Genomic DNA, 12,802 nt, shown 5'->3' on the forward strand with positions numbered 1-12,802 from the left:
AGAGGGTTGAGAGTGTGGGTGGGAGGGCAGGTATAGTACGAAGAATCACTATATTCTTAAAGTTGTACAAGACTAGTGTCTGCTAATACTAACTGATAGAATCAAAAAGGGAGAGAAATGTCCATCACGGGAAGCGGGATACACAGCAGACACATAGAATGGCAAATGTCCTAAACAGCACTCTGGCCTCAGAATCAGCCCTTAAGGCATTCGGATATGGCTGAAGAGCCTATGAGAGTATTTTAGGCATGGAAAGCCAAGACTCTCTGGGGAAACAAAAAAAAAAAAAGAAGACCTAAATGAAAGGTCTCTGCAAGTGAGATCCCATTGGAAAGAATGGAGCCATCAAAGAAGGAGGTACCTTTCTCTGAAGGGAAGAGAGAACTTCCACTTTGACTATGACCCTAGCGGAATAAGATCAAAGTCGGCGAACCCTAAAGGCTTCCATAGCCTTGGCAACTCATTACTAGAGCCTAGGGAGGTTACTGACGCCATAAACAAGAGTGTCAAATTGTTAAGTCAACAATAGGAGTCATTGTGTACTTACGTCTCATGTGGGATCTGTCCTTAATGTGTTGTCCAATGTGAAGTAATGCTATAACTAGTACTGAAACAGTATTTTACACTTTGTGTTTCTCTGTGAGTGCAAACTGGTGAAATCTTTACTTAATATATACTAAATCGATCTTCTGTATGTAAAGATAATTGAAAATGAATCTTGATGTGAATGGAATGGGAGAGGGAGTGGGAGATGGGAGGGGTGCAAGTGGGAAGGAAATTATGGGGGCGAGAAGCCATTGTAATCCATAAACTGTACTTTGGAAATTTAAATTTACTAAATAAAAAAATTGTACTTATGAAATGCATGAAGTTTGTGTTCCTTAAGTAAAGATTTCTTTAGGAAAAAAAATTAAAAAGAAAAAAATAATGTGGATGCAAAAAAGAAGAAATCCTAGGCAAAGGACATATCCTAAGGAGGCAACTTAAACAATGGAGCTATCATCAACTGAATGCAAAAACTGTGATTGGAGCAGATTACAATTTGGATATGTTAAACTTTGGTTGCCTCTTAACATCCAAGTGTACATGTGGTAGAGGAAAAAGTTGGATGTAGGATTCTGGAGATCCAATAGGGAATGGACTGAAATATTCTTTGGAGAATATTATTAAGGTCATTATAATTGAGGTCATTATATATATATATATATATAAACTAGATTATATATTATTATATATTATGTTATATTTAAACTAGATTATATCAGCAGAGATGTGAATCTGTGCAAAGAAGACAGATGAGAAGAAATGGTCTGTGAGATAGGGAGAAAATCCAGAAGATGGGATATCTTGAAAGTCAAATGAAGAAACCACATTAAAAAGGCAGTGAGGGGTGAGCATTTGGCCTACTGGCTAAGAAGCTGGTTAAGAAGCCTATGTCTCAAATTGGAGTCCTGGGTTCAATAACGAGTTACACTCTTGACTCTAACTTCTTTAGCAGACCCTGGGAGGCATCAGAAATGGCTCATGTGAGCCACCTACATGGGATTCCTAAGATCCTAAGCTCCCAAACAGGCTCAACCACTGTAGGTATTTGTGGAGTCAGTCAGAGGATGGAAACTCTCTCTGTCTCTTTATCACTATCTCTATAATTCTGCTTAAGTAAGTTTAAAAATAAATAAATAAATAAATAAATAAACAAGAGGCAAGTAGTGATATTGCTGATTTGTCAAGTGAAATGAAGGCTGAAACTTGATCCTTATATGTAGCAATCTGGAAGTTCATTGTTAATGTTAACAAGGGTAGTTTCAGTAGGGTGATAGAGTTTTAAACAACTGATTAGATTGAACTCAAAAAGGACTGCACGGTATAATGGACTGAATGTGTCTTTCTGAAATGAAATTCTTTTTGAAAATCTCATCCCAATGTGTTGGTGTTTAGAGATGAGATCTTTGGGAGGTAATTAGGTCCTAAGGGTGGAGCGCTAGTGAACTTTAGAACCTATATATAAAGGGATTGTAGAGATAGCTCATTAACCTGAAGTCTTATAAGGATATACAGAAGGCCCTCATCAGGACTCGACCATAATGGTACCCGACTTGCAAACTCACAGTGTCTACAACAGAAATAAACACCTTTATTTTTAATAAAGACGTATTTATTTATTTATTTGAAAGTCATTGTTATGGAAACAGGCAGAGAGAGAGAGAGAGATCTTCATTCCTCTCATTCACTCCCCAGATGGCCACAGTGGCAAGGGCTGGACCAAGCTAAAGCCAGGAGCCACGAACTTCATCTGGTCTCCCTTGTGGATGCAATGGGTCATCCTTGCCTGCTTTTTCAAATTATTAGCATGGAGCTGAATCAGAAGTGAAAAGCCAGGACATGAACCAGCATCCATATGGAATGCAGGTGTCGCAGATGGTGGCTTTACCTGCCACACAACAACGCCAGCTCCAAAAATATCTTGTTTATAAGCCATGTAGACTACGGCACTTCATTAACATATTGAACTTAGAAAGAAGACAAGGAATTTAGAAATCAGACCACAACTTTTTTCTGAAATGTTCTCTGTAAAGGAAAAAAAAGGCAGAAAAATGAAGTGGTAAATGGCAGAGGAATCAGTGTCAGGAAAAATGTTATTAAAATTAAATTAATTAGTATGTTTATATTCTCATAGGAATAAACTGTAGTAAAGGAAACTTTGAGACAATGAGAGAATTCTGGCCACCTATGTTAGTAATATGAAGATATTTTTAAATAGCATAACAATATGAAGATATTGTTATTTTTCATAGCAGGTATCATAGCAGTTTTCTCAAAGGAGAGATTTAATTTGTGACGGCTTTGATTAACCCACTTGGCAGTTAGACCTCTGGGGCGTGTCACAGCTGGTGCTTAAGATTGAGGAATTGAGATAGAGTTTATATTTGCCATAAGAAAGAGGGAGAGGAGTGGATAATGCATGAGGAAAAGGAAACAATGTGTTGCATTACCAAGAGAGACTTAGGGATTTTTGCAATGTGTTGTGACTTGTAATAAAAATCTTCTCTCCTGTCTTTCCCACTAACTTTACTGCAAAATCTACACTTGTAGGTTTCATTTTGGAAAGTGTCAAGATCTGCTGAAAGTTGCCTTAAGGTTGTAAACATATTTAGAGTGCAAATAGAGCCTGCTCATGAGAGGATACCACATGGGGTTACACATTTGATTCTGTCTGCCATACCTCTGTTTTCTGCTTGCCCCAGGCAACTCTTACTTGTTTCATACCAAATTACCGACTCAAAACATTTTACCCATCTCATTCTTCAATATCTTGCCTGGAAACATATACTCCAAGCTCTGACTTATTTAGTTACCTGGTTCTGAGCTGTCACCCTTGCCTATCTAAGGATACAACCTGTGCTTACTGTCTCCCACCTCTACCTGTCACCACTGTATTTCCCTTTTGTCCAATGCCAGATAAACTGAGTTTCTTAGACTCACTGTGCTGTTTCATTGCCAATGCCTTCAAGTATTAAGTTCTCTCTGCCTGAAATATGTTATTCTCCCATAAAGAGTCAAGCCCCTTCTTTACCTTTTAAACTCAGAATCCTTTAAAATTTCATCTTAAATAGCTTTCGACTATAAAATTTTACTTTCCTCTGCACTTTGCTGATGGTAGTACTTATTGAAATGTACTACAACTGATGGTTTATTTTTCATCTCCCTCAACCCCAGGATAATGTCTGTCATTTGGTTTCCCTGTTTTTTTATGCAACTAGGAGAGTATAGTAGCTGCTTAAAAATATTTATCAAAATTGAATAAGCAACTGATGTCACAATTTGGGAATACCATGCCAGGTACTTAACTTAAGCTCTGACCTCATATAAGTAGGTTTTAGAGTTCATCTACTGTTCTAAAATCAATGCCATTGTGTCTTATAATGATCAGCAGATACCCACATCTATACAAAAGGGATCCTGTCATTTGTTCGACCTGTTTTTTTTTTTAATTTAACGTTTATTTAATGAATATAAATTTCCAAAGTACAGCTTATGGGTTACAATGGCTTCCCCCTCCCAAAACTTCCCTCCCACCCACAACCCTCCCCTTTCCCGCTCCCTCTCCCCTTCCAATCACATCATGATTCATTTTCAATTCTCTTTATATACAGAAGATCAGTTTAGTATATATTAGGTAACAATTTCAACAGTTTGCCCCCATATAGCAACACAAAGTGAAAAAAAATACTGTTGGAGTACTAGTTATAGCATTAAATAAGAGTGTACAGCACATTAAAGACAGAGATCCTACATAATATTTTTTTAAAATTAATTAATTTTCTATGCCATTTCCAATTTAACACCAGTTTTTTTTTCATTTCCAATTATCTTTATATACAGAAGATCGATTCAGTATATAATTAGTAAAGATCTCATCAGTTTGTACCCACGCAGAAAGACAAAGTGTAAAAATATTGTTTCAGTACTAGTTATAGCATCACTGCACATTAGACAACACATTGAGGACAGATCCCACATGGGATGTAAGTACACAGTGACTCCTGTTGCTGACTTAACAATTTGACACTCCTGTTCATGGCGTCAGTAATCTCCCTAGGCTCTAGTCATGAGTTGCCAGGGCTATGGAAGCCTTTAGAGTTCGCTGACTTTGATCTTATTCCGATAGGGTCATAGTCAAAGTGGGAGTTCTCTCCTCTCTTTGGAGAAAGGTACCTCCTTCTTTGATGGCCCCGTTCTTTCCACTGGGATCTCACTCGCAGAGATCTTTCATTTAGGTCTTCTTTTTTTTTTTTTTTTTCTTTTCCATGGTATCTTGGCTTTCCATGCGTGCAATACTCTCATGGGCTCTTCAGCCAGATCCGAATACCTTAAGGGCTAATTCTGAGGCCAGAGTGCTGTTTAGGACATCTGCCATTCTATGAGTCTGCTGTGTATCCCACTTCCCATGTTGGATCTTTCTCTCCCTTTTTGATTCTATCAGTTAGTATTAGCAGACACTTGTCTTGTTTGTGTGATCCCTTTGATTCTTAGGCCTATCTGAGCCATCGAATGTGAACTGAAATTGATCACTTGGACTAGTGAGATGGCATTGGTACATGCCACCTTGATGGGATTGTATTGGAATCCCCTGGCACATTTCTAACTCCATCATTTGGGGCAAGTGTTCGACCTGTTTTATTTTGCTTTTTTGTCCTCCAGTCTTTTGTTGAAACTAGAAACTGATTGCTCCTGAATCACAACGAATTTCACTGGTGTCCTTAACTCTAGCCTAATACTTTCTGCTACCCTCTGATCTCTGCTTCTAGCTACCAGAGTGTTTCCCAAGTTGAATAGCTGGACAAGGATCTCTAAAGCCTGAATAGGAGGTAGAGATTACATGGCATCCATTGCTACTTGACTCCTGTCATCCTATTCCTGTCTCCACACTGACATATTCAAGACCAACACCAACACATGTTAAGATAAATTTCAAGACTGACATTATGGATTTCTGTTTGGGAAGAAGGGCTGCCCCATTGATGAATTAGTTTTCTACTTCAGCTATGCTACTTCCAACTTACTGTTCTTTTGCCCACCCAAAATGTCAATACATCTCACGGCTGAGACCTGATTATGGATCTGTGCCAGGAGTTTGACATTAGCTCTGCCCTTTCTTCTGCCTTTTGATTCTTTCTACATGCCCAGCCCACTCTCCTATCCACCTCTGCTCTGAAATCATCTCCACTTCCCACGCTTTACCTTGCATGCACTACTCTTCCTTCTGTTGAAAACTTTGTTTTTAGTGCAGTTTTAATTTTATCAAGAAATTGGAAATGCAAATAACTCTTACCTTTGAATATTATGAAAACTATGGCTAAAGAACTTTGCATGATACATCAGTGATTCTCATCCCTAGTTTTTGTCTCATAGAGGGTAATGAAAAGTTACAAAAACCTTTACAGTGCCTCTGATTTTAGGGGACTCATATAATGATTATTCTCTTCTTAAGTCTAATGTTCAGAAGTCTAATGTTTAAGAAGATTCAAACATATTTTCAATAGCAAAACTGTTAATTGTACTTTAGTTCTGATCCGATGAACTGCAGAGTCTGTGTTCTGCCCAGTAAATCTAATAGGTAAAATACCAGTGGAGCATGGATGTTTTTTGGAGGCACTTATTCTATCCTTCATGAAATGGTTAAATATTCTTCTTAAGGTGGGGGTGGCTCTGTGGTTTAGTGCATAAAGCCACTGTTTGCAATGCTGGCATTCCATATGGGTGCTTGTTCGTGTCCTGGTTGCTCCACTTCAGACCCAGCTCACTGATAATGGGCTGAGAAAGCAGCAGAGGGTGGCCCAAGTGTTTGGGCACCTACCACCCATGTGGGATTACTGGATGAAGCTCTGTTTCCACTTTGGCCTATCCCAGCCCTTGCCATTGGGACCATCTGGAGAGTGAATCAGTGGATGGAAGATCTCTGTTGCTCCATCTCTCCCTCTCTCTGTGTAACTCGGACTCCCAAATAAATAAATCTTTTTAAAAATATTCTTCTTAAGGCAAATTATTATCTAGATATTTTGACAGACTTGTAAAAAGGAAGCAGGACTTACCAACTGAGCTCAGTTTATTTACCACTTTTTTTTCTTATATTTATTTATTTGAAAGTTAGAGTTACAGAGAGGCTGAGGCAGAGAGAGAGAGAGGTCTTCCATCCACTGGTTCACTCCCCAGATGGCTGCAATGGCCAGAGCTACTCCAATCTGAAGCCAGGAGCCAGGATTTTCTTCCAGGTCTCTCACATGGGTACAGGGGCCATCTTCTACTGCTTTCCCTGGCCATAGCAGAGCTGGATTAGAAGTGGAGCAACTGGAACTTGAATCGGCATCCATATGGGATGCTAGCACTGCAGGTGGCAGCTTTACCCACTACACCACAGTGCCGGCCCCATACCTATTTCTAAGAACAATTTCTCATAATAAAAAATATAGCTGGACCAGAGTACAAATTTCACATCTGCCACTGACTAAGTTTAAATAATTTTTATTATGCTTAAATTTCTCTGCCTCATTTTCCTGACCAGAAGAAAACAACTTGCACATAATAAATGGTCATAAATATTATCAAATAACAATTTAATTTAGATAAAAATAAAACAAGTTGTGAGCAGCCATCTTGATCCTAGGTTCTCTGGTCAAGATCACAGGGATATCTGGGCTGTTGTTGATGATGTTGTCCCTTGTGATGTTTTCTGCTACTGTCACAGAAGAGTCCTATCTGAATAATGTAGGTCTCCTAGGTCCAGAGGTATGGTGGGCAACAAAGACTTTCCACACGGGGAGGCCAAATCTTGCCCCTGTACCACCTCTCCCTGAGGAAAAGTTCATTTAGGGCTGATCCCTGGAGAATTCTTCCAGTCCCTTTAACATAAAATAGGTGTAGCAGGACGTTACATGCTCGTAACTGGTTTTATTTTATGTCTGTCCAAAGAAATATTTGTGATTACCTCAGAGACCTCTACCATATCAATAGTAGGGTTACTTGTATATGTAATTTAAAAAATATGGTGCCTTGATTGGTGAATTTGCTGATAAATTCTATGAGCAAAATAAAATCGCTCAACTAGAAAAGGTGAAGCAGCCTTCCATCAAAGAAATCCAGAATGCAATGCACAGGAAAAGTCATAGCAGACTCTGGTTCAGAAATGCCACTACTTTTTTTTTTTTTTTTTTTTTTGCCACTGCCTTTTTGATGTCCACAGGAATAACATTGCTATGGCCTTGGAGATGACTTACAGTGAGCAGCTTCATAGAGCACACAGGAAGGTAAAGAATTGCCTGGACTATCTTGTTTCTGTGCAGAATATGATGCAACAAAAGGAACAAGAGCACATGATAAACTGGATGGAAAAGCATCTGGTGCAGAGCCTTTGCACAGCAAGAAAAAGGAGACAGTTGCCAAATCTATTGCAGAGCTAAAGCTGCTGGCAAAGAAGGCACAAACAAATCAGTTCTGCAAATGTACCTGTCCAGGTTGAGGTGATTAGAAATAGTTGACTCACTAGATCAAAATGAATATGACTTTTGCTCTCTAATGAAGTTACACATTATCCTTCCTAAAAGTCAAATTTGAATTTCATAAAATGAGAGATCCCTTGGCCAGTCACAAGTTTCTTATCCTTTTTTGCTGTGTTTCAAATTGCTCCATGATCACTTTATTTTTTATTTTTTTAATGTGAACAAATTTCATGCATTTCATATATACAGATAGAGGCATAGTGATATTTTCCATCCATGACCACTTTTAATGAGCAGCTTGCTTTTATTAAAACATGCTGCCTGATTATTACTAAGTTATAGTTTGAATTTATAATTAACTTTACTATCCTGCACCAAAGTGTCTATTGAAATATTTTTCAAGTTGCATAATTTTCTAAATTACTGCTTTACCATTTATCATATGGGCAAAATTGAACATATCATTGAACTGAAAAAGTAAGTAAATGAATTGTTTCACTGTTTGTTAAAGTTTAAAATGAATCACAATAGGCCATAGACACAAAATTGAGGTGCTAATCAATAGAGAAGGTATCATATTGATGAGGAATGGAGACAAAGAACTATGTATAAATACTAAAATGTGCAATGGGATGCTATGCTAATTAAACCCTGTGGTCAGACATTCTACATGGAATAACAATGAAGGACTATTGCTGAACATGGATTATCAGAGACAGTTTGCATCATTGTATTATTTCAGGATGATTTAGGAGAGATGGACCCCTCTGTCTTAATAGGGCTGGGAAATTAAATTAGTTGATTTATGGAAAAGTGACAAGAATTTAAAGAGCTATACACAAGGTGAATAACCATCAGAAAATCTAAAGAGAGAAATTTTTGAGACAATAAAAATGAAAAAAAAGCAGTTTAAGAAAAAGATGCTAAAATTCATATGGAAATACAAGAGTCCCTGAAGAGTTAAGCAGTCTTAAAAGGCAAAAACAAAGCCACAGGCATCACAATACCAGATTTCAAGACATATTACAGGACAGTTATGATCAAAACAGCCTAGTACTGGCACAAAAATAAACATGTAGAATAATGGAACAGAATAGAAACTCCAGAAGTCAATCCACACATCTACAACCAACTAATCTTTGACAAAGGAGCCAAAATCAATCCTTGGAGAAAGGATGGTCTCTTCAACAAATGGTGTTGGGAAAAATGGGTCTCTGCTTGCAGAAGTATGAAACGAGACCCGTAATTTACACCTTATACAAAAATCAACTCAAAATGGATCAAGGATCTAAATCTATGACCTGATCAATCCAATTACTAGAGGGTAACATTCAGGAAACTCTGCAAGACATTGGCATACACAAATACTTCTTGGAAAAGACCCCAGAAGCACAGGCAATCAAAGCCAACATAGACAAATGGGATTACACCAAGCTGAGAACCTTCTGCACTACAAAGGAAACACTCAGCAACAAGAAGAGGCAACAAAAAGAATTGGAGAAAATATTTGTGAACTATGCAACTGATAAAGGAATAATATCTAGAATATCTAATGACCTCAAGAAACTCAACAACAGTAAAACAAACAAGCCAGTTAAGAAATGGGCAAAGGACTTGAACAGGCAATTTTCAAAACGGAAAATTCGAATGGCCAACAGACACATGAAAAAATGCTCAGGATGACTAGCCATTAGGGAAATGCAAATAAAAATTACAATGAGATTTCACCTCACCCCCATTAGAATGGCTTTCATACAGAAATCAACAAACAATAAATGCTGGTAAGGATGTAGGGGAAAAGGTACCCTAATCCACTATTGGTGAAAATGTAAAATAGTACAGCCAATATGGAAGACAGTATAGAGATATCTCAGAGATCTGAATATAGACCTAACATATGACCCAGCAATCCCAATCCTGGGAATTTACCCAATGAAATCAGCAGATCAGATGAAAGAGTGATCTGTGCCCCCATGTTTATTGCAGTACAATTCACAATAGCTATGATATGGAATCAATATAAATATCCATCAGCTAATGACTAGATAAAAAATTATGAAATGTTACTCAGCCATAAAGTAGAATGAAATCCTGTCTTTTGCAACAAAATGGATGCAACTGGAAACCATTATACTTACTGAAATAAGCCATTCCCCCCAAAAAAAAGATATCGTATGTTTTCCCTAATCTGTGGAAACTAATAGAGTACTAAAAAATGTGATGTATATGAGTTGAATTGACATTTTTTTTATTTTTGACAGGCCGAGTGGACAGTAGAGGGAGACAGAGAGAAAGGTCTTCCTTTTTGCCGTTGCTTCACCCTCCAATGGCCGCCGCGGTTGGCGCGCTGCAGCTGGCGCACCGAGCTGTTCCAATGGCAGGAGCCAGGTGCTTATCCTGGTCTCCCATGGGGTGCAGGGCCCAAGCACTTGGGCCATCCTCCACTGCATCCCTGGCCACAGCAGAGAGCTGGCCTGAAAGAGGGGCAACCGGGACAGGATCGGTGCCCCTACTGGGACTAGAACCTGGTGTGCCGGCGCCGCAAGGCGGAGGATTAGCCTGTTAAGCCACGGCGCCGGCCTTGAATTGACATTTTAATGTTCGATGATTGTTTACAGCCCTTGTCTCCGCTGTTGAGGAACAGTTTTTTTTTTTTTTCCTTACTCTTGCTATTTGTTGTACTCTTTACTTAGTGTAGGATGAATTTTGTGAGTATAAAGTAAACAGAAAGTAGATCATTATAAAAATTAAGGGAGAGAATAAAAGAAGGAGGAGGAGGAAGGGTGGGTGCATGGGTAGGAGGGAGCCTAGGATAGGAAGTATTGCTATGTTCTTTTTTTTTTTAAGATTTATTTATTTATTTGAAAGTCAGAGTTACACACCGAGAGAAGGAGAGAGAGAGAGAGAGAGAGAGAGAGAGAGAGAGAGAGAGAGAGAGAGGTCTTCCATCTGCTTGTTCACTACCCAGTTGGCTGCAACAGCCGGAGCTGCACCGATCCAAAGCCAGTAGCCGGGAGCTTTTTCCGGACCTCCCATGTGGTTGTGGGGGCCCAAGGATTTGGGCCATCTTTTTCTGTTTTCCCAGACCATAGCAGAGAGCTGGATCGAAAGTGGAGCAGCTGAGACATGAACCAGTGCCCATATGAGATGCCGACACTGCAGGGTTTACATGATAAGCCACAATGTCGGCCCCCACTATGTTCTTAAATCTGTATATCTGAAATACATGAAGTGTGTTTACCTTAAATAAAAAATTATAAAAAATAAATAAAATGCATATTAAAAATTTTAGGATATTTGATAATAAAGTAAGATTAATGCTTAAGTAGGAGGCTAAAGTTTATGTAATAGACATACAGCAAATAGCAAATAGTATAAACTTCCAAACTCATGTGTGGAAAAAATTTATCCTAAAGAACAATATAGTTGTCATTGTCACTGTTGAGAACTAGAGAATTTTGGAAACATTTGAAAATGAAATTATCCTCTAAGGGTTAAAACTATGGAATCAGTGTTTAGTGAATGAAAATTTGCAAAGTTATTTTAAAAGATACAGTATCCTCATGGGAAAAATAGATGTGACTGGCACCAACATTGTGGTGTAGCTGGTAAAGCTGTTACCTGCAACACTGGTATCACATATGGGTGCTGAGTCAAGTCCCAGCTGCTCCATTTCTGATCCAATTCCCTGCTAATGGCCTGGGAAAGCAGAAGAAGATGGCTCCAGTGCTTAGGGCCCAGCACCCGTGTGACAGACTCAGAACAAGCTCCTGACTCCTGGCATGGTCCAGCCCTGGCCATTTCAGCCATTTTGTGAGTGAACTGGCAGATGGAAAATCTGTCTCTCTCTGCCTCTTCCTCTCTCTCTGTGACTCTGCCTTCAAATAAATAAATACATTTTAAAGAAAAGAAAAAAGAAAAATGTGACTTTTTCCTGACTGAAGGCATCAGTGTAAGCTAAGACAGAAAAAGAACATCAATCAAAAAGATATTTCAGTAATTTGAGTTTCTTCAAAACAGATTCATTCTTTCCATTTTATAGGAAATGTGAGGATTTCCTACCTTTTATGGCAGAATAATATTCCATTGAATGTGTATATATATATCACATGTATATAAATATAATATACATCACATTTTCTTTATCCATTTATCCACTGATGAGCATCTATATTGATGCTTTATCCATTTATCCACTGATTGAGCATCTATATTGCTATTGTGAACAATGCTGTGATAAATATGAAAGTACAGGTATCTCTTCCCTCTAATGACTTAATTTCCTCTGAATGTATTCTCAGAAGTGGGATAAATGGATCATTTGGTAAATTTGTTTTTAATTTTTTTTGAAGAATGGCTGTACATTCTAAGTGAAATAGGACAGACACAGAAAGACAAATGACATATGTTTCTTCTTATTGTGACATTCAGTTCATATGTGTGTGTATACATTCACACACATGGGTAATGTATAGATAGGCAGATAGGTAGGTAGGTAGGTAGATAGATAGGGAGATAGATATAGTTAGTAAAAAATAAAGTATATACCATATCGTTTGCTATATAGATATGCATAAATGTTGTCTTCTCCAAATTACAGCCCTTGAATACCAATATACTCTTCTTTCCTCATTCTGTGATGGATTTATGAATTCCACATTAGGTGATATTAATATGTCTATTCCTGCTTTCAGCAAATTAGTATTTATGTGAATATATGTAATGTTTACATATGAAGTGAATATGCAATATTAAAAATTGTTAAATCTGTGAAATACTCAATGAACTCTTTGTATTTTTCTGCA

At 38.1% G+C, this 12,802-nt stretch overlaps 1 protein-coding gene and 1 pseudogene across 3 annotated transcripts in view; both read left to right on the forward strand.

Annotated features, from left to right (window-relative positions):
* GRIK2 (glutamate ionotropic receptor kainate type subunit 2) overlaps positions 1–12,802 on the forward strand; it is a 727,469-nt gene that overhangs the window by 274,426 nt on the left and 440,241 nt on the right. The window lies entirely within an intron of this gene.
* LOC133756355 (ATP synthase F(0) complex subunit B1, mitochondrial-like) lies at positions 7,210–8,017 on the forward strand (annotated as a pseudogene).

The sequence above is a fragment of the Lepus europaeus genome, chromosome 3, assembly GCF_033115175.1.
Source record: "Lepus europaeus isolate LE1 chromosome 3, mLepTim1.pri, whole genome shotgun sequence".
Lineage (NCBI taxonomy): Eukaryota > Metazoa > Chordata > Mammalia > Lagomorpha > Leporidae > Lepus > Lepus europaeus.